This window comes from Stegodyphus dumicola, chromosome 4 (assembly GCF_044657685.1).
Source record: "Stegodyphus dumicola isolate Sdum_Otavi_A_Nest chromosome 4, ASM4465768v1".
Lineage (NCBI taxonomy): Eukaryota > Metazoa > Arthropoda > Arachnida > Araneae > Eresidae > Stegodyphus > Stegodyphus dumicola.
In genome coordinates this window covers 179,753,877-179,778,034 of record NC_140771.1, presented here as the reverse complement: position 1 = coordinate 179,778,034, position 24,158 = coordinate 179,753,877, and the positions used below count along the sequence as shown (strand labels likewise).

The 24,158-nt window shown below is 32.5% G+C and overlaps 1 long non-coding RNA gene across 2 annotated transcripts in view; it reads right to left on the bottom strand.

Moving 5' to 3' along the window:
* LOC118187765 (uncharacterized) overlaps positions 1-24,158 on the bottom strand; it is a 110,963-nt gene that overhangs the window by 21,197 nt on the left and 65,608 nt on the right. The window contains exon 2 of one of the 2 annotated variants that reach the window (XR_004758016.2): positions 16,791-16,916. This is a non-coding gene — a long non-coding RNA (uncharacterized LOC118187765). The remainder of the gene's footprint in view (positions 1-16,790; positions 16,917-24,158) is intronic. The other variant, XR_015040528.1, reaches the window with a different exon arrangement.

The following is a 24,158-nucleotide window of genomic DNA, read 5'->3' as shown; positions in this document are numbered from 1 at the left end:
ATATCTTACATACTCCCCTTTTTAAAGGGCGGCTAGGGTTTTAGGGGACCTAGTCGCCAAATCCTGGGTGCGGAGAATCATCATCCACAACCCTTTTAGTTCGGGCGCCACTTGTAGAGACATTAGGTATATTTTTGGATACCGGAGAGATGAAAAATTAGTAACGCCTTCGCCGGGAATCGAACCACGGACCTCTGGAATACCGGCCCAGTGTGCAGAACCACTACACCACGAAGGACGCTAGCAAAGTGGGAGAAATACCTTACAAATGTTCATTCAGACTTATCATAGCAATAATCTTATTTTAGCTTTACCAGCTGAAGCTTAATTTCTAAAGAATGGTTAAAGAAATCAGAACCGAAAATGTTGGATTCAAAGTTAAAGGGAAGGAAGATCGAATTATTTTTAGGTTTGGAAAAATAAAAAATTATAAAACTATTTTGAAACTTACTCCATTTTGTGGAGAAATAATCTGGCACAGAATTATCAATATTCAATTGTTTTATCCATTTCCCCATTAGTGGTACTGGAAGGGGAATTAGAGATATTTTAAAACCTTACTTAGTATTTCTTTTACGCTAGTTTTGGGAAATGACATTATGAGCTCACGAGCAAATTCCAATTCAGGAAGAATCAATTGACAGCAGTCAAGACATTAAGTGACATTAAGTTGGTTTCCTAATTTGGAATTATCTCAGCGGTAACATAATTGCTACTGGACGTACAAAGTTTGAAATCGAAACTCAGGTTTTACAATACCAAGTAAAGTATTAAATCAGTTGTATGTAAGATTTTTATATGTTTTCTTCGTCTTCTCATATACCGGCATGATCTATGTTAAATGTTTACCATTATAAGCACATCAATATAAGTACTTTACTTTTTCCTTTTCCTTAAAACATGTAAGGTTACTTTTAATTAACACATTATATTTTATCTCCTGCAAATCTCTCCTGCGCTTCTACTTTCCGTCAACTCCTTCAGAAATGCAAATTTAGATAAGTCAAATAAGTAGCAAGAAATAAAATTAAGTGCGAAAACATATGCAACAAAGAACAACTTTAAACAATTCTAAGAGTTCTAAAATCCAATTATACCTATTGTGCTTACTGCTAGTGAATTTAGCTTTCACTTGTAGCTATGTTAGAATACGCTTTAAGACAAGCTCCACGTTTATACCTTTTAAATTCAATAACTGATAAATTACCTAGTATTGCATTCTCAGATCGCAAGAAGGGAATGCTCAGTTTCTTTTAAATACAATAGGTTCTGTAACTTCAAGCCACAATAAAAATAACTACTTCAGTTGACATATTATAATTGTTGTTATAACTTTATGCTATTGGATTTTGAGTTTAACATGAGATAATAATTTATCTATCAGTCTAGGTAGGTTTCCCAGGGCTCAAATTATGTGTAACTACTGTATGGCCATATAAATTTAGTAGTCTCTAGAGGACAAATGTGACGGAAACGTGAGTGAATTAATTCCCAGAGTAACATAACAGGACACGATGACATCAACGATTAAAGTTTACCGCAATTGTTATTGGCGTTAAATTTATCTACCTCGTTGCAATTACATACATACACATCAAGCAAGTGCAGTTAAAAGTACCCTAATTGTACCTCATGTTTATATAAATACGATAAGTACATTACAATAGTAATTTAGTTACTATTGTAATAGTATTTTTATTAAATAGTGTATACTATTCATATAAATTAGTAATAGTACATAATAATACTACATAAATTAATAAGTTAATAAAATATTTTACTCAATTAATTTTTTTCTTAAAAATAACAAATTCTGAGGAATCGATATAATTTATATATATATATATATATATATATATATATATATAAGTTATTTAATTATTTAATTATTAATTTCAATATCTTCGGACTACAGCGTAAAAATATCCGGGGTGACACTCACGGAGAGGCGACAATCATGCCTCTGAACAGTATTAGCCTGGCTCATCTAATTCTAGAAAACTAGTTGATTACATAGGTTTTTCTGCATGTTTCATCATATGTAGTGTGCATTAGAACCAATTTTACTTCGAAAAATCCTCCATGAAGGCATCTTCCTTCTCTTAAGCTAGATATCTTCGAAGTGATTTGTCCTATTCTACTAAATAAACAAAACCTAGCATGTCAATACAGTTATATTTTAGTAGGGTACAGGTGAAAAAAAAATTATTTTCATTTTGTTCAGGATTTATGTGAATGCCTACATGAATTGCATTTATTTCAGTACTTTTCAAATACTTCTATTTTTGACGTACAGAAAATTTTTTAAATTTTTCTCATTCTCTATATATACTCATATAATAAAATAACGTCCGATGCAGGAAGAAGGCATCTACAATGACGAAGTCTGTGCTCATAAAACCCTAAAATCTTTCCCAAATTTTCTTCCCATGTAAAAATAAATAAACGAAATTATTACCCGCAAAAACAGATATCTTATCGAAATTAATTTATGATTATATACCTGATTATAGGTAGGAGTTGTTCCAAAACCTTGTTCTATTATTGGAAGTACTTGTTAGCAGTCTTAGTTGTTAACAGTTTTTAAAGCACGACGCGGAAATGAACCTTCGTCAGCAACCCACGTGCTTGTTGCCCATTTTCATTAAAATACCTATTACGTTAATCTTTTTCCCCTACATTATTCTCTACGAAATAAAATTTAGAGCTCAGCATAAATAAAAACAGCAGCTTCCCATGAATTTGTCCTCGATTGAGGAGGCCAATAATTTAAAAAGTAGTATATTTATGCAGCGCTACTTATCGATCCGAGATCTGGATGTTTCGAGAATAATTGAATGGAGGACGCAGACTAATTACATGGTAGCGAAAGTAATCGCCATTTGGGCTGGCGTTGACCCATTACCGTTTTCTACGAGGTGGTCTTCTGCCTGATTGACACTCTTGTCACAAGCGTGCTTCAAATATCCGTAATGAAAAGTTCAGCAATTAGGAAAACATAAAAACAAAAATAATAAATTAATATATGAGCATAAAGTTTAAAAAAAAAAGTTAAGGCATTCATTATTTCCTGTGCTTATAATTCCCAGTATTGATAAACATTGCGAAACAAGGAAAGGCCAATTTTGACCTCCTGAATGACTGCATAGAGATGAACTTTTCTCACATCAGATCTAATTATTGTAAATTAGCGTAAGATGCAATTCTTAGACAAGGTCTCTGAGAATGAATGTCGGGCTTCATGAAATTTCTATGGAAAAGTGTACATGAAATAGTTGAAAAGGCATCTTATTTTATTTGCTTACTCGGAAAGTTTATGCATGCATATTTCGATTGTATACTCTAGACGAGTTTAAGCATCGATTTCCAAAATGATGAATTGATGAGCATTACGGTCCGAAAGAAGTCTCGATCTCACCCAGCTATGGCTTAGGCAAATAGACTTTTCCTTTGGAATTTTGTAAAAATATGAGGCTAGTAAGAGATAGTAACTAAGTTATACTTACCTGTATCCTTTTCACTCTTTACACTCTTCCAGTCTCTAACAGCAAAAGAATTAATGCCATTTTAAGTACTGCTGAATGAACATTTCTTGTTAATATCAACAAAAGTTTCTTGAAATTAAACATTCTGAATTTATATGTATTCAATACCGAGTTTTAGAAAGTCATTAAAATTTAAGATTTTTATGTTGGAAATTAACCACTGGATTCTAGAATGTTTCATTGCTTTATTTCTGTTTAGTTTTGAAGTTTCTAATTCAGCAGCTGAAAAATTTTCATTTTAATTCACTCTATATTTATTTATTTTCTTATTTAATTTTTTATATGAAACGCTTTTTCCTCAATTAAATGCAATATATCACTTATTTGAAAAACTAGAAATAATTAAAATAATTTATTCTCTGAAATTAAGAATTTCGGTTGAAACTATTGGAAACAATGTTGACACAACCGTTAAAACTTAAATGTTTAATTGTATGACTAGAATAGTGTTTAAGTTAGGAGAGTAAACTTTTAAACTTTCTATAAAAGAATTTTCGTTTAGATATCATGAATTCGAAAGCTTAACAAAATACAACGGAAATTATAACCATTCATAATATTTATAACATCTGCGATTTATCTTGATTACTTTAATTCCCTAAATGTCTGATTGTATCTGAATATTCAGATTTTCATTTCTGTCTGTATATGATTAATAAAACAGATTGTTCGTCCCCTTGACTTCGATGTACACCCTGCAACTAGTTAGGGCAGAAGTTCACCAACTTCTGCAAGTTGTGCGAAAAGGACTGATTTCGCATTCTCTAGCCTCACCACGGGTCTCTTCAGTTTTGTTTTCTAATTTCTGAACATAAGACCTGAAAAATATTCTTACACCATTAGTTATTAAAGTCATGTTCACTAAAAGCTGTAAAATATTTTTTGGGGAGAACGTCACACTTTTTTTAATCATTAGATCAAGAACAACAAAAATAATGAGGAGAAACAAGAATTTTATTGTTTCTAAACCCACAGTAAACGTAATAAAATTGACTTCCAACACAATATAAAATCCATTTATGGATACATATAGATGAATAATGTCTATCAAAATTAAAATAATTATAAAGAGTTGAAACATGCGTTTTTGAAAAATGTAAATAAATTAATTACAGTGAAAGCCTGCTAATAGATAGCTAATAGACCAGAAAGGTCCTACTGACATTCAAACAGTTTTTGTTTTTACTTATATTCTTCCCACCCAGTAATACATATTGCTATATGTTGATATACAAATTATGAGATAAAAATTATATATCTATCATAATCTTTTCTTTTGGAAAGCGCTTTTGTTTCTAAAGTTTTATTTCAGAAGTACTCTATATTGCTGTTCAACATGTATTTAATACTCTTCAATATCCTTACAAAAAGATTGACAGAAATAGCTTTGTTTCCGGAGATAATTCCTCTGAACATACATATGTCAGTTGCCAGATTTCTTTTAGAACTTTATAGAGTGATCACTCATTTTCTCAATAAAGATGAGCCCAAAGACAAGCATATAAACTAATTCAATGCAGTTAAAAAATTTGATCTTTTTTCTAGATCCTGTCCATCATGTAGACCGGCCCTTGTGTCAGAAAGTTAAAAAAAAATATCTTTCGAGATTGAAGCCCACTGCCACCCAAATACAAACCACAAGCCTAATAGTAGGATTGCAATGAAGTCGAGATGGAGAGGGTGTTCTCATCTGAAGTCCAACAAAAGAAGCTCCAAATGAGTCAATAGTTGTACCTGCAATTATTCACGGAAGGTCCGTAGGTTGTGATTTATGGGGGAGCGAAGATCCCTTAATGACAGCATCACCCTCTGATCTTTAGATGTCTCTTTGAATTCACCGTCGAATCGTCTCCGCCCGACTGGAAGATCGCTACAGGGCTGGGTATTTATTTCGAACTGTAACGAATAAAGGCATACCAAATCGGAACTTTCATATACCAACTAACAAAATGCTGTTGGGTTGTTAAAATCCTCTCCACTATATTTTCAAACGCAGGGATTGACCTAAATACGACACACAAACACAAGTAACAGTACTTGATTGTTTATTAGTCGAAAATGGAAAAGTATGCCAGAAAAAGGTGTGCATTAAGCAAAAAAAAACAAAAACAAAAAAAATTGCAATGGCCAGAAATGAATCACTAAATCACAATCGTTCAACCCTTAAAGTCCTTAAAGATAGTTCAATACCTTAATTACTAGTAATCAAATAATTTTTTGATAATCCAAAATTTAGTGACTTCCCTAGCAATACAAAAAAGAGATATTTGCAGAAATGCAAGTCTTCTGCTTAACTGCTTAAAATATTTGTTGACTAACATGAATCTACTGATTAATATAATTTTTACTCATTGTTTTGGTTCTGAATATGATCGCTTAATCGTGAAAAGAACGCATTAGAAGAGTCCGAAATATTCGATGGACTTTCTTTTCTTTTTTTCCCCTTATTTTGTTCCTTTTGAAATACTTTCCCACACTTTAGACACACAGATAAGTATTATCACATACACATAAAATATTTTATGAATATTAAATATAATATTCATAAAATATTTTTAAACACTCTTCAATTTAAATTTTCTTCACTATGACGATTCTCTTCCCGGAAATAAAACTCTCTTTGTACCAGAGAGTTTCGAATGATAAATATGAAACAGAATATGATTTTTGTTGACAAATTCTTAAAATTCCATTGGCCAAAACTAATCTTTAAAATACCAGTTATGAATTTTAAAAAGTATCGAATTTTAAATTGCCAGTAAGCGTTCTGGACTGCTATCATATTTCAATAAGTCATATTAGAAAAGTTTCAAACAACATCGAAGATTTAAAAGTGATAAAAAAGATGCAAGTCCATAAAGCAAAAATCTTCCTCTTTGTGGAAATGGAATTGTTATGATTCTACATTAGGTTATTCTCACTTTACTGTGATAAGAAGCAAAGAGCATAGTGTGTCAAGGGAAAAAAATGCTTTCTCTGACAAATTTAGATATTCATGTAATACTTTTTCATGTAAATGTATTCTTCGTGTAATAGCTTAAAAGAAATTTTATTTAATATTGTTTTCTGTTTGCGCGTAAAACATAGAATGAAAATCTAAAATGTATGAAATGAACAGAGAATTAAAATAGAGAAATCATAGAATCAAATTATCATCATTTGACGATTTTATGCATAAATTTATGCTGTCGTTGATTTCCAGGTGCGATTACTGGCTAAGGGACATAGGCAGTTGCCTAAGGCGCTGCTTTTTTGAAGATGGCAGTCTGTATAATTTCACGAATAATGATGTCCTGGTGGAGGGGTAACTAATAAAATGCATGGAAGTCTTGGAACTGATTGTTGAACATCCTTAAATCTTTGAGTCACTCCGTCTTTCAAAAGGTGGGCAATAATTCTTGATTCGTTATGGGGAATAATACATTTAAAACTGATATCATTGATGCTTGGTATCTGTTAAAAATGTCATATGTTGAACCTATATATTCAAAACCATAAGAATTCTTAGAAATAAATAAATATTTGATTATGGATACTCCGACAAAGCGTTAATGCATCAAGAAAATCTGTTGCAAAACTTTTCTTTAGTATCAAGTATTTTTTTCACCGGAGCAATGATCTGAGCACTTCTCTATCTTTATTTATTGTTCATGCACACTTATTTCTTTGTCTTAAAAAATCAAATGGCCATTAATTAGAGAAAAACTGCAGAAAATTTCAATTTGCTTTAATACAAATAGCTACGGAGGCTAACTAAATAATAAATAACTATTAACTATAACTATTAAATAAATAGCTATTAATCTCATACTAATGCCGAAGAGATGAGCATAAGCCTGCACATCTTATAAGACCTCTTTAAATGAGTAGGCAAAAGGAAGTCCTTCATACATTCATATGTAGTCTTCACAAAATACTTTTCATAACGTAGGCATTGCCTTCCGAAATTTTAGGACGATTCCGGTGTCAATAGTTACATCTAAAATGACTTTTCAAAGCCGAAATTGGTAAAAAACTTGTTTGGGTCATGTTTAAGTAAAACAAAAGGTGAATTTTGCATTTTTGTCTACAGAAAAAAACTGTGCTCAAGAATTACTGTATGATTACATTGTCGATCTTAAAAATGCATAGATTTATAATAGGTTGCATTTTTAATAGACTGCAAATGTAAAATTGTTCTGTTTTTAATTAACTAACTTAAGGTACACGAAGGTTTGATATAATACTACGTTTAATTTATATGGGGGGGGGATATACTGATTGCCTAGGAGGACAAAAATTTTGAAGACGAGCCTTTTGATTTGACATGTATCTTTAAACTATACACTGTAGAAAAAGAGGAAATAGTAATTGTTTTCAAATTCCAGACATATATTTAAGGCAAATGTAACCAAAGAAATAAAACTTTCTTGAATAGGAATAAGAGAATCTGCATAAAGCTCAATCAGGTTTGAGGAATCCATACACTCAATGTGCCTTCTGCTTTGAATAATGATGCGCTGGGCGGGATCATCATCTTCCTCTTCTGCGGGTAAGAAGATAACCGAAATGCCTCCAACAACTCCACTCGCTCTCCTTCCTCCACTGTCCAGTCATTTATGAATGATGATTCTCGTGTTCAATGTGGGCATCCACCACTCTTTGGAAAGTGCGCGACATCTTCTATTTAAAACTACGAGAGCGCCCTCCGATCGCTTGTATACATTGGCGGGATCGAGATCCACCTCTGTCCGCCCACGCTCCTCCGATCGCCTTGTCTGTTGTTGCCCGACATCTCTAACTCCCCCCTTTCTTAGGTTTTGAGAGATGAGGTCATCGGGTCCGGAAGGGGAGAATAGTCTCCTTCCCCCAACTTCAGCATTCGCCACAAAAGGACAAGTCGCGAGTGGAGGCAAAAGAAAACGATAATGTCCTCGATAATGGTAATTGACTAATGACGGCGAGTGGGTACTCTTTTCTTAAGAGCGGGAAAATAACAATAATGGAGGAAACAGAGCCGGGAACTCCCAAGCAGCCCAGATAAAAGGTTGGAATAATTGCTAAATAAAGAGAACCTGAGTCCTGATAACGTCCCCTCCCTAACACCACGGTTCAATATGCACAGTCTAGATAAACGATAATATCAGGTTAATGCAGAAATACTTAGAAGTGATTTATCGAAAAGGTACACAGAAAACGAAAATCTCGTATTTCACATAAAAGTTCTGGTTTAAATAATTACGAAAACGTATGAAAATAATCTGGAAAACTTAACAACAAGCCATGCGCACATCTGGATTGATTTCAAGCTAGTTTCTTCTGTTTTTGTCAAGTAATGGTTTTCAGTCTTCTCAGTAGTATAAAAAGCATGAGCATCTTATAAAAAGTCATCACATAAAATATGAATTCACAATCGAGGTTCCCTATTTCTTCAGGTTTGCAAGCCAAATACTATCGATAAATACAGAGCAATGGGTAGTATGATGTATTTTAAGGAACTGAATGTACTTCCTACGGTACGGAATATTAGACTTTCGGACTCAGAAAAGAGAATGAGCTACTGTGCACTAGAGAGAAACATCTAATGCGATATGATAACCATAACAGCCACGAGAGAGCGCACTAATGATTTTGAAGAGCTATGAAGTATAGGAAAAGTTAGATGTCAATAGCGTTAAATCAGAAGAGGAAGGTTTATATGAGCAGTATTTCCCCTTTTGTTTTCCGAGAAGAACGTCATAATTCGTCACAGTGGGAAGGAAATAATTATTTTTGCAGTGTGTACACTAAATAAAAATTTCTCATGGATATCAAATGTCGAGAAAATTAGAAACGAGTGATGTAATAAAATCAAAAAAGAAAGCCTCAACAAATAATATCCTACTTTTAGTGAGAAGAGATTGTAATTTCTGTAGTGTGAATAATTTAGCTGAAAGTTCACCCTTTGGCTAACCATAGCTGCATTTTAATCTGTTGACAAGTTTTCCTACTTAATCATTATTTCGCCATGAACACAAAGCATAAGTCAAAAGAAAACCAAATAAAGATTGATTTATTCATTCTTAGTGGGTTACAATTAAATTTATAATACAAGTTAAAACGAGTGACTTGAGGTAAAAACAATAATACAAGATGAGGCTACGAATCTATTTGCCCTTTAACCAAGTTTGAGTTGTTTACATACGAGGTTCTATACGAGGCGAAATACCCATAAAAATCCTGTAAACAGAAACCCATACGACTGTAAGGATACGAGTAGGCCAAATCTCTGTAGAAACCTGTAGGACTGTAGGCACTATAAACAAAATCCCAGTAAAAACCCATAGCCAAAAATCAGAACTTTATATGCATATCCATTGGCCAAATTTCCATTAAAAAAAATGGATATTCCGTAGGTCTATGCCTTGTAAAAACCAGTAAACAAAAGCATGTACACCTATACAGGCACCCATACGCCAAATCCTGTAAAAACCACTACACAAAAATCCACAGAGCAATAAAGGTACCTCTTGGAAAAATCGCTGCACAAAACAGTAAACAAAAACCCATAAACAGAACCAATAGCATTATACCATAGTGGAGTATCCATACATAAATCGTACATAGAAACTGATATCCATATACAGAATCCCTATAAAAAAACAATACACAAAAATAGAACTGTAAATCAAAATTCCATAAAAACATAAACCAGCAGAAGTACATAATTAGCACTGATGAAATGTACAGAACTAAATGGCGGAGAAAGCATGTAAAGTAATTTTAAATAAAACTCAATGCGAATAAATAAAAATGTTTAAATATCTAGAAGCCTACAAGCCCCTGTCCTTCTTAATGCACGTCAATATCTATAAACATATTACAAAATATTTGTATAAATTCTCTTTACAAAATTTTAAACTACCTTTATATAATTCTGAAAATAAAATGAATAGAAAGATAATAACCAAAGTCATCATTCACAACCATCGAATGATATATGTATATATATATATGTAAGACAAACAAGGAATATGCAAAAGATTAAATTAGCAGCATAAAATTAATTTTCCTTCTCTATTCTAAAAACAGTAATCTATCTGCACTGCATCATTTCGAGATTAATTCAAATCATATGACTCTTACATAATTTGATGTTGTAAAAGAAACTAAAACTCAAACAGCCAATAGTAATTTTACAGCAGTATTAACTATCAAATACGAGTAAAAATGCATCGAGAACCAAAATTAACTCGGTCTGAATTAAGCTTTCACCCTTAACATAACGCATTTGCTTTTTACGCTTTGGCCTAGCTGGATTGCAGTCTGTCTGCTCCTTGTTTCTTACTACACATTTATCAAAAATGTTAATTTTTGTAATAGGCATAAATAATGTGCCAACTTGTTTGTGGCTGCAACATATTTGCTGAAAGAAAAGTTGAATTAAACCTACCTCGACTGCCAAATTTCTTATTCATTGTGGATTGGAGTTTCAACATCTCTAAGCCATCAAAATTCTTGCTGTTCATTACGGATTCAGCTGCTTGTATTCGACTACAGAATCTATTACATATATATATAATATCATTTCATTTGAGGGTTGCGAATCATTACTTTGACTGCATATTATTGATTTCATTATAAATATATACATATAGTACTGTACCTCACTGCATATATTTGTATTTCAGTTCTTTAATTGTGAAATTAAACAATTGTATTTAATCACATCAGCTTGTTTAACAATGTGATACCTAATGAGAAATGTATTGCCAAAGGATGATACTTTCTAGCATCTGCTTAAATTTTAAGTTACCTACAATGCACTAAACCAAATTAAAAAGCAAAACTAGAAGAAACCCAAATTTCCAGGAAGTGAAACATTATTAACAAGCAAGCAAAAAGAATACGGGACTTGCAAATTAGAAACTTAACATAGAGTTTAAATTTAGCATACTCGCTATCCCCTTAAAGCTCGCTTACCAATGATAGTAACACCCTGCAGCTTATTACACATTCATCCTTTCTTCCACGCAAAACATCTGTGTGACATACATACACATAGATGTTTTGCGTGGAAGAAAGGATGAATCCTAGAATGTAGTGAAGAAATAATAATATACAAACACTGTGTCGATCCCTTATTATAATACTTTGAATGTTACCCGTATCTCTCAAAAGATAAATGAAACATGAAGATAACATATAATAAACTTAATAATACCCAAAATACAATAAATTATATTGTAACAAAATGAATTGAAAAAAATTTACAAGTTTCAACAAATACCAGTTCTCAACGCACAGTTCGGGAATTAAGGAAATATCTCATAGCGTATAATGTTTTATTCCATATCTCACTTTTAGTGCTATATAATCTTCCACAGATTTTAGATAAATAAAATCTATAACATAATGGGTATTTATACTATATGTAGTTCTTGATGTAAAAAAGATCAACTTCCGTACTGTAAAAATTCCATCTATGTGAATAAGTATGAATATACTCATATACACATAACTATACTAAATAACTAATTTAATGAAACTAAATTCCTATAGAAAAATGGGGAAAGTGTAGAATCGCCCACTGCTTGGCGTGTTTTTAAGAATTGCACATACTCGGTATCCACTTACACATCGACCTATTTTCACTTAAAAAAACATCCCAGAATTGCACAAAAATGCCATCGTGCACTTCTTTGACTTTATTCATGTAGACATCGACCTATTTTCACTTACAAAGTCAAAAGAAAATTGACAAAAATCCAATTCCTTTTACTTTTGTAAAAAGTGCCAAATAAATAAGTGGGCGATTCTGCACTTTACCCGAAAAAATATATAAAAATACCATTTACCTATATATATTAATAATTTATTATTACACAAGGTTTTTCATATATCATCTCAAAGGAACATAAATTTAATTAAAGCGATGCATTATTGGAATAAATTTGAGCCAGTGTTTTAGGTGCAAGCTATTTAGATTTCTATTGTAGAAAGAATACTTTAGAAAATGTATAGAAATATTATTTTGAACCATAAAAATTCTAAATAGTAAAATTTAAAGTACTGAAAAAGTAGCTATTGTTTTTGACAGTAGATTATATAATATAAAAATACCTCATACTGAGCATTTTCTGAAATTACAATGCCAAATGAAATTTATATAGTGCAGTATTTAGCAATAATAACTTTTTGTAAACAAATGTAGCTATATTCGCTTAATTGTAATGACAGTAATTTTAACTGCATTTGTAAAAGGCTGTACAGAAGATTTATTTATATGGGTTTTCATCCGCAGAGAACAACCGGATTCTCTGTAGAAGTGCTTCCGAAAATAATGTTTAAATATTACTCTAACTATATTTGAAAGCAATACTATAACAGTGCCCTTATAAGACTCATGATCCGAAAAGCTTTGGTTTTAACTGTATCGTAAAAACTTTCAATTACTTCTGCTAAATTCATACCCACGTAAAAATTACTACACCGAAGTAGCATTATGCAGCAAAACGTTCCTAAAATAATCAACTCCACAATTCGAGATAATGCCAGTTTCCTGTTGCCTGACAAAACTATAAATGATTTTTTAAGTCCTGTTATTTAATTATTGTCCTGACAAATGTGCCATTATCAGAGGTGGTCATTTAAGAAAATAACCACTATATGAGTTTTCAACTTAATGTAATTTTTTTCAAATAAATAATTCACTTTTTATACTCCCAAGACATTTAATATTACATAAATCTTATTCACAAATCTATTTCTATTTCAAAAGCAATTTATGAAAAACACATTTGAAATTTTCTTCATCAAACTAATAATAATGAAAATTAAAGTATGCATAAAAATGATTATATATGTTTTAACAAAATGGCACCAAATATTTAATGTAAAAATGTGGTTCTAGTCTCATACTTGTAAAGAAAAATAGACCAAAAAGAAAAAACAATGTAAGCTACTATGATCATCTAAATTTTCACATAATTTTAATAGTGGAAAAAAAAAAAAGATTCCTTAAGCTTGTATGGCTTGTCTACCTCATTCAATAAGTAATAAACACATTAAATATTTCAATGTTTATTTCATTCATAAAACTTACCTTTTTTGCTCGCGAAATATAATCAGTACATTTTTTAAAACATAAAAAAACATTCTTTTTGCTCGGCCACATCACATTAGTTGAAAAATTGAATCAAGCAAGATCATTTTTAAGTAAAATATGCTCAAATTTATTAGTACATAATATTCAAATGATAAAGTATCTACATGAACAAGCTTTAAAAAAGTATTTCTAAACTGTAATAAAAAAAAATTTCCAATATACAGTTTCGGTAGAATGCAAAAACTATATTTCTGCATCTGCACACTGAACCAAATTATCAAGTCTGAAATTATCACTTTTCAGTCTTTAAGCACATTGTTTTTCAGGTTAAAAGTAAAGATGGAAAATCAATTTCACGCACAGAATCTCCATTTCACAACTAGTCAGTTATCAGCAACGTTCTCTCAAACATTAGACACGATTACACGTGCATGGCTTTAGTTGTATATTCATAGTCAGTGCTGGTATTTTATTATTTATTACTAATTTCTAAACAGTAAAACATAGTAAAATTTGTAATACAGTAAATCCTAGTAAATAATATATTGCATTACTACAACCACGAAGAAAATAACACCACCATCGCACAACAATAACTAGCGCGTCGCCATATTGCTTGTTTGGGAAACTTCTGAGAGTGGGGGAGGGAGGGGAATTTTTTTCCTCGCGTCAGCATTAACAGGGAGAAAAGTTTTGCGATTGTGAATGAACTTGTTCGCGTTAAAGAGATGTTGGTTGATACTGGTGTTTATTTGTAATAGCAGAAATGTAAGTGCTTATGTGTGTGTATTCAGAGAACCAACTCGTAGCAAAAACCACCTCCCTAAGACGACCGCCTCTGAAAGAAACCAGTATTTCTGAAAACATAAGTATACTTTGGTATTGAATATTCCCTCTGTAAGGCGACCATTCACAAAGAAAATTCTGCAAGTGTGTCTGGTCGCCTTAGAGAGATTCATTCCGTAGATGCAATCTCCCTAAGACGACCACCTCTTAAAGATAAACGTATCTCTGAGAACGTGAGTATATATTGGTATTGAGAATCACCTCTCTAAGGCGACCACTTGCAACAATGAATTTTTATTTGCGGCTGGTCGCCTTAGAGAGACCTCGCTGTGTGTGGTGTATATGATTACTGTTATTGTTTCTGCAAAAAAATTAAATCAAATAAATAAGCATATTTAGTAAAAACCCTCTCTAAAACGACCACCTGCGTTTCCAGGTTACTCTGATGGTCTTAAACAGATCATATTTTCATTCTGTTAATTTTATTCTTTTCAAGAGGTCTATTAACGTCAGATAAAAAAATAGCATAAACCCATATAAACCAACAGAAAATTTATTATTATATTGATACCAGTAAGAAAACCAGTAAAAGTCAATATAAACCTATACAAACCAGTACAAAGTTCTGCCATTGATGTTGGTTGTATGGGTGTCAATTGATACCAGTAAGAAAAACCCACAGAGATCAATAGAAACCAGTAAAAGTCAGTAGAGACCATCAAAAATTCTATAGGTACCAGTAGAAAGTTTTACTGGTTTGTATGGGTCATTTTGAAACCAGTAAAAAAACCTACAGAGACCAACAGAAACTAGTAAAAGTCAATAGAAACCCATAAAATCTTATGGGTACCCATAAAAAGTTTTACTGGTTTCTATGGGGCATTTTTAGCAGGGTTTCTTTCTTAATATTCTTTATTTTTTTTTTTTTTCTTTTGTCTCCTTAAACTTTCTCAAGTCATGTTTGCTTCCTCTTTAATTATTTTCTTTCACGACTATTATGTATCGTTCCTGAATTCTGCTCACTATTTAATTTTTATGGCGTGGAGGTAAAGGGTACTATACCCTAGGTATTACAAAATATTTAATCTTTGGTTCCTTGAATAAGTTGAAGATTATAATCACATGCGATTCCAAGATAATGGAAATGCTTGCCTTTTAAGGCAGAAGCGCTCAGCTGAGGTGACGTCTCCACAATAAGTGAGGCCATGGAAACAGAAAAAATCTCTCCCGGAGAAACTTCAAGAGAAAGTCAGCCAGAGACGGCAAAAAATAGTTTTTCAAGTCAGGAAGGGGTATCCGGAATTCCAGTTCTCGCAGTTTCAGAGGAAGTTCGGGAAATTCGTCGACAGAGTGCCTAAAAGGAAGGATTAACCAACCAGACTCAGAGCCTTCCACGAAAGATCCTGTATTTAAACAACTTTCATGTGTTTTATCGTGAATCAATTATCCAGTCCAATCCGAATGTCGGTGAACAGATTATTTGCATGTATGTTAATATGATTTACTAATGTGAAACTTGAATATGAGCTGGTTTTCATAAGAATTATTTCCATCAAATCTAAATCTTCTTAAGGGAAAGCCTTTGCATGGTTCAAACAGCATTTACATGGTGTACCTACCAGCGGAGCGGTTAAGTCGCTGAACACTGGTAATTCAGTCTGAGGTTCGAAGTCCGCGAAAGGAATGTCCGGCATGGGTGTTTTCGGGGTTTCCTCGTGTGTAACGTGTATACGAGCCAGTTCCATAAGAAAGTCCTCCATGAAGGCATTCATTCCCTTAGGTAGATAGCCCTAGTGTGCTTTACCCTAATTAAATAAATCAAAATCTTTATATGCTGTCATATTCGATTAAACAACCCTGCATATGAATTTGAAGGGGAGTGCTTATTATAAATTTTAGAGGAAACAAACTAAATAGAAAATGCTTACTTAAAGTTACTTTGAACACTGAGCTTCTTTCTCTCCAACCGAAATTAATCTGTAGCAAAAGTCCAATAATATGCGACCGTTTAATTCGCAAATGTCTATAATTCCCCTTAGTTTTTAAATGTAAATAAAAAAAAAAAAAAATTCGATTTTTAGAGAATTCAGCATCGTAAATTCATTGGCAACTTTTTCCTTATATAAATATGAAGAAACTTTTAACAAAAATATATTATATTTATAACATATTTTGATTCAAGATTATTTTATTATTTAAATTATTTAGCACTTTCTCCGCATATATCAGCGCTATTCGCCCCTTTTTTATAGCGAACAAAGGCCATGAATCTCCGTAACTTTTTTGTTTCTGATCGATTTGTCCTTGAAAAATATAATGTCTGAGCGGCAAGGGGAAACTCAAAATACAAAGTTCTCTCGATAGGTTAGTACATGGAGATAAGAATGACTTACTTCTTACCTCCTAGGGTAAAGGGGTGGGAGATCCTCAATCGCCTTCCGGGATGTTCTGCATCGGAAGCTAATCAGTTAGCCATATGCACTGCCTCAATCACTTGTGGTACTACAGAGGTTCTGTCTCTGAAAATTAATTTTGAGTGTAAGTGTAAAGAGTTTATGCATCCAGGATTTTTTAAATATTGAATTCTGGCTTAAATGCATTTTATAACTGATTATTTTCATTCCTGTGCAACGGGTGTGCTTTTTTACATTGCCGGCGAATAGCGATAGATTCATAGAAATAACTCTAGTAAGGGAATTTTCTGGCTTTAAGTGGGAAATATGGTAACAAAAAGTTTAAGAACTACTGAAATCTTCTCTTAATAGATTCAAAATTTCACTTTAATTACTTTAAGTTACAAGTAATATTAATGACCTAAGTGTCGAAAAGCAATTTGGCTAATGAATATAATATTTTTTTCCATAAAAAATTTCAATTTAACTTAAACTTTAAGAGGCTGGAAATGTCTGCACTAGTTCTAAGGAAAAAAAGTTGTTAAAACTTTCGAAAAAACCTCCAGCGAAGTTTTCGTTTATCATGCCAGTTCTGTTTGTAATAAGACTGTTTTTCCCTCTTTTGTGACTGCAGCGATCCGTAAGTACGTAAGTAAAGCAATACAATTTAATTCATGAAGCAGAAAGATTTTGATAGGCTTCGATAAAGTGTTTTATTATGATTACTAACATTTTGACTTCAGACATCTGAACTGATCAGCCGAAAATATCACTTAAACGATTTATTTGTTACATGCTAATCAACTCTTATATCTTCGATTTTGCCCTCAACTAAAGATCTCTCTCAAATCCAGTTAGCTGCCACTAGAACGTTTCTCGGGATTGGCTTAATTCACTAGTTGTTTGCATTATCATCATGGAGAGAACTGCGCAAGTTGCACCACAGTTGGACAACCGAGATAGCATTCTAGAATAGTGAAAAGACAAGTGATACATACTTAAGCCTTATACAAGAATTGAATCCACATATCCGTATGTGGTTAGCCTTTAACCACCATAGCGTCCTGTGCGGGTGATTGTTAGCGAAGTTTAATACTTACTAAAACGACCTGAAACCTAATTTAATACTTATTTCAACTAAATGAAAAACCATGAAACTATTTATAGCCCTATTCTCTGTAAAATATATGCTAGTTTAATTTTAGCTATTTGAAAAATGGGTAAACTTTGTAGAGACATTATTAGGTTATTTCGAAGCAAGAGACATAAAAAATGAGCAATGCCTTCGCCGAGACTCGAACCACAGACCTCTCGTATAAGCGCCGAGTGTGCTGACCACTACACCACGAAGGCATGCTAAGAAGACGGGAGAAATACCTTATAACTTTTATGTTGTAATGATAAGAAGTTGAATTATTAAATTTAGAAGCACTCATTTTAATTACAGAATTGTGTAATAGAATAGTTAGTTTTGCTGTTTTTTACTAAACAAACATGATGAATTATGTAGGATGCAGTTAGTTTATCCAGATAATCCCCGATCTTATTTTTGTTTAATGGACAAATTTGCCATTCTAACTGCAGTTACATTAAACAAATTTTATTTCTTAAGTAATCCGCAATTTTGCAAGTTTCGCAACATGCCATTTTTCATGTGAATTTGTCTTTTCAAAGAAGTTATTAAAGATGTTTTGAATACCATTGTAGTTTAAGTTCGAATGCCATTGAAGTCCTTAAAACAAAATAGTCTCTGGATGGATGATATTAATATTTCATTCCTATTTTTAAAACAAAAATAATCATTTTTCAAAAATATAAAATAAACAGATAAAAAGATGAGTCATACGTGTTGCGAAATTTATTCTTTGAACAAATGTAGAGCATAAAATCTTATCATGAGTGAACAAAGAAATCTAGCAGCAAAACTGACATCTAATTCTATTTGCTTGTTGAAGAAAGGAGAAAATAATATATACAATACGTGCTCTTTCTTTTTTTTCTCTTTCCTTTTCTCCGGATGCTATTTAACTAGAAAATGGGGTTGAAAAAACGAGACACCCAAAATGTCTGTCCTTACCAGTACGCTCATTAATTGCTATAGATTTTATAAAGAACTTCGTTTTTTGAATTAAAACTAATTTTGACTTTGTGCTTTAATTGTATTTTTATCATCTACGACTTCGAATTTCTCAGTGGTTGAATTCATGCAACAGCTTTGAAGAGAAGTTAAAGAAAATAATTTAGAGAGAAAATTTTTGGAAGAGATGCAATTATTAGTGAAATATAATGACTAATGATTTGATGGTGGCAATGCTTGCCAAAGTTATCTAATAAATGCATCATCTTGACATTAGAAACTGATAAGAAGGCTGTGGATAACATTATTCTAAAAGCAATATGCATACCAGTATTTACAACAGAGTTCGTTGTCGTTTTATGAATTTGTATAGACTGTAAACCGGTTTATTAAAGTTATAAAGTTCATAAATGGAAATGAGTTTTAAAAGATCATAAGCTGTTTGGAATCGAAGTAATAATTTGTAAAACGCGTAGTTTGTAAACGCATTGGAAATTCTTAAAAGTAAACCTCCACTGCCATAATCCACAATTCTTTTTATTACATCTAAGCCGCCGATGGTCTTCAAATGTAAATAAATCTTTTGACGAATTTAGCAAATAACATTCACTCCGCTTTGGTGAGAAATATCAACTACGTCTTTACATCCTTAATAGGCTCACTTCCGGAATAAAATATATGATCAAAAAACGTCTTGGATGCCGAACCATGTCTCGAATTACGAACATTCAAGTCTGCAACATATGATTTCAAAAACTATTTTGAGGTAACCCATGCCCCATTATTAACCATCAAGGACTGGAAGCATTGCTTTAATATCTTTCATTGATTAATAAAGTCTTCCAGCATGTGGCTTACAGGACTATGAATTCGGCTAGACGGAAATCTAGCTAAGTTGGGTTGCAGATAACAGACTTTGAGAACGTTTTTTGTTATGTATGATACTATGTCTCTATATAAAACAAGAGGTTAGGAAATTAACAATGAAGACGTTAAAATTTGCTAGAGTATCATAAAAATGAGCTCAACAAGAAATAACTACAACAGCTTCAGAGAGCGCAACAAATGTCATTTGCAGAAGAAACATCGTCAGAAGAAAAGGTAGAAAGGTAAATGATCCTTCTCTGATCCTCAAATTCTTTTTTTCAAAGTTCAAATTCAAAGTTTGCTAAGATGCAAAGTTTTCACGCAACGGCCCACTCTCATAAAGCTGGGCAAGATAAAACATTTTCAATCACAATACCATAGATTACTTCAGAAATACAGTGCTCAAAACATTATATTTTGATTTTGGATATAAGTTGCGGATGAGGAAATATTTTCGTGGCTGATATACGATGTATAGATGTTGTAAGATGTAAGAAATTAAAAAGAAGCAACGAAAAAGGAATAATTAGATTTTATTGACCATATTTGTCGGTAAGCAAAAAAATGCACAATTTGTTCATATTATACAAACAAGCAAAAAAAAAAAAAAAAATATGATTTCTTGGATACAAAGGAACTTCAATAAGGGGTATGGTTTTTTCTGACCGAAAGTAAATTCTCCCACTTATGAGGAATGGAATCAATGAGATTATCAATTAGGGACTGAAGTTTTTTTTCTCTCACTTCTGGAAAAGACAGCTTTTCAACTGCTGAATTGTTTCTGGGACTGATAAGAGACTAGCATTCTATCTCCATAAAATGTCCCAAACATGTTTTGTTCGGTTCATGCCAATGCATGTCCTCCAGATAGGAACAATCAGTTCGAAGAATCCTTTCGTCGAAAAGGAAATTGTCCATAAGCTGAGTATGATATGGCCTGGCAATATGATCCATGAGAATTAATTCATCTCCGATTGTTGCAGCGTAAAGGAGCACAATGTGTCTGAGGATCTCATCCCTGTGTCACTGAGCTGCTAGTGCTCCATTCTTGACAATTCGTAGGTTGGTGCGGTCATTGATACAAAAACTGGCCCAGACTTCCACTCCGCCTTCGCCAAAGCGGACATTTTCATGCAAAAATGAAGGAGTATTCAGTATACCAGGTCCTCTCCAGATGAGAATCCGCCTATTGTCAGATTGTACTTTAAAGTGGGATCATCCATGATGAACACATTGCTCCATTCATCTCATCTCCGTCTGAGATACTCCTGTGCCCACTTCCTACGGGCAGCACGGTGGTCATGTGACAACAGAACGTAAAACTAAGGGAATTACAAATCGGATTGAACAAATTTTGAGTAAAATAGAAGGCGCAGTATATCTCAAACAAAATGACGCGTAGAGAATAAAAAAAAAGTGCATTTTTAACATAGTTACTTGATGTTTATATGAAAGAGATTTCCACATCTAAATTATGTCATCTTCCTCATCATTTTCTACTCATGCTCCCTCCATTCGTTCTGGGACAGTAAAATTAAAATTTTACTTGTTTAACTTTTTTGTTTCTTAATGAATGATTTTAATATATTTTTGGTTACGAAAGCATTCACTAAGTACTATTAGGACATTTAAATGAGCAATCGTCTGCGGTCCAGAAACGAATTAATCTATATATATGGGTGAAATAGATTCGGTTTACTATAATTTTGTTTGATGAAAAAAGAAAAGAATTAAATTCGTGAATCGAGCTTTCAGTGTAACTGGCATTTATCCTTCTACCTCCTACACTCCACCAAATGTCCCTTATTAGTATTTCAAAAGTTACGAATTTTAAAAATGTTAGATACATCACAAAACATTCAAAGCTTTTAAAAGATTATTATCTCCAAACATCATTACCATAAATGGGATAGATAATGTTTCCAACTGGAGTAACACTGAAAACAAATGAAAAATCTCTTTTTTAGACCTTTTTGGAATGACTAAAAAATATCGCACTATGACTTCCATCCGCCCTGATATCAATGAAGGGCGTGATGGGTGCTGCTTGCCGTTGCCTCTAGCCTTTCAGCGTCCGTTGATTAGACGCACAATAGCTTGCTGATAGATGTGGGATGGAAGCTTCGTAAAGAAATTCCGTGGTTGACTCTTCAACCACGGGCGTGAATTCGAGTAAAACAACAAACCTTTCATTTATTGGTGACCAGGCGTTTCTTATTATTAAGACGGACAAAGATTCGATGACTGTGCTTCTGTAAGGGATACAGTGCGTGGGGAAAGTGTAGGCACCCTCTAAAAGCTCAGGGTTCAAAGACCAAATCTGCGTAATTTCACTCTTACAAAGAAAAAGTGTCTTAAATGGTGGAATAAAGAAGTTAAAAACAGATTACAGAAGAGTAATTAATTTCCAAAATATTTTTTCTTTGGCTTCGCCTAGTAACTACGCTGAGTAATCGGCATCTGCCCAGCCCACGTAAGTCAAGAATTCTCGTTGTATTAAAGTAGATTTGGTAAGCATTAGCTTATTCAGGAGGGGAATGCTCAGTATACCTCATGCAATACCTCATACAATAATTCTATCATAGTAAAAACTCGATTATGAGTCACTCTTTTATCCGTCAATTTCTGTTATCCGTTAGATTGACTGAATCTGTTAGACTGAATGAACCCATAAAAAGTAAAGAATGCAATAATGTCTGAATTTAAAATAGGTCATGCAGCTTGATAAAATGTTTATTAAGTTATTTAAAAATAAAAGACTAAAATAATGTTTTTAAAAATATTACAATATTAAATAAAATTTCACGGAAAAAATTTCAGTTAAAAATTGCAACACAAGTTCAGTAATTATTTGATAAGCATGCTGCTTAGGAATTATTTATCGAGCAGCTGTAAAAATTTATGCACCGGTACATAAATCTTAAAAGAAAAATTATGTGCTTTTGCGACAACAAGGAACAAAGTGGAACCAAATCGTGCTTTTTGAATCATGTTGAAAATATTTCATATTTACTATATTGCGGCTAGACACTGTTTGAAATTTATTTTAAATATTATTATTTTAGGTAATAGTAAGCAAGTTAAAGAGATGTAATGTGCCCAATATTCAATTCCAACCTTCGTTTTCTTTTGTATTGTCGAATGTACTGTGCTAAAAACCGATCTTCGTTATTAATTGTCCATTATGGTGATGAGAAAAATTTTTGTGTTCACAAGATTTAGGGATAATCCAGATTCTATTATGTGTGCGTAAAATAAAATTTGAATAAAAAGCCATAAAAGTTAGAGTTTATACTATAAGTATGTTTTAATAAATTCTATTTCAGTTCAACGACAAACTTAAAGAACTAAACGCTAGTACTTCTGAAACTAGATATACAAGCACATTTCGAGATTTCGAGGGTTCTTTTCCAATCTATGTTAATATAATGAATATCACAATAGAATACCATATGAATTTTTGATTTACCAGTGCATGCAGAGTGATTCAAATATATGTGACTGAAAGAATAAAGGCAGATAAAGAGATAAGTAAATTTTGAAAGGCATATGCGTGCCAAGATAGGGCACTGAAGTGGTACAGGACACAGATGAAGATTAGAGAAAGGCGTTCGGCGTTAAAAAGTAAAATAAAATAAAAACATTGAATCAAATTTTAAAAAAAGATGTTTTGAGGCTTCTTCGTTGTGTAGACAATATACGTTTCAAATTTTGCAGCTCTGCTCCTCCCCATCTCTGAGTTAGAACGAACTCACACACTGATTCTTCATTTTATAATAATAGAAACAGTACTGAATAAGTTTTAGAAGATTCTGCGAGAATCACCAGAAGTATTATCACACAGACGCAAAAGTAAATGTGGGTATTAAAATAGCAAAAGTTCTTTGGCTCGACAGAGTGTTATCGAAATTCCTTCTTAATTAATCTTCTATAGTGGTAATCAATCATTTATTGAGAAATATTTAGGTGGTCAGAGTATATGAGATTTTCTCCATATTTTTTAAATATTTAAATCTGTTATTTTTTATTTGAGTAGAATAGGTAATTATGCATATATCACTAGAAATATTTTAACTGTAATTGTAATAATCATAATTTTTATGAATCATAAAGCACTCCTCGCATTTGTTTTCAAAATTTTGGTTTAATCTATGAAAAAGACATATTTGCATGCTGTTCCCTGCTAATTATATGATTAGTCACTTGTATGCATTTACTATATTTTCCTACTATATTATTGCAAGGTCTAGGCTTAACAGGTTAATATGCAGTTTGTTTCTTTTTAAATGATAATAAAAGCGTTAAATAATTAGGTAATTTACAATATATTTCTCCCGCCTTCTTACAATGCCTTCGTATTGTAGTGGTCAGCACGCTGGGAGCATATTCCAGAGGTCCGTGGTTCGATTCCCGGCAAGGGCATT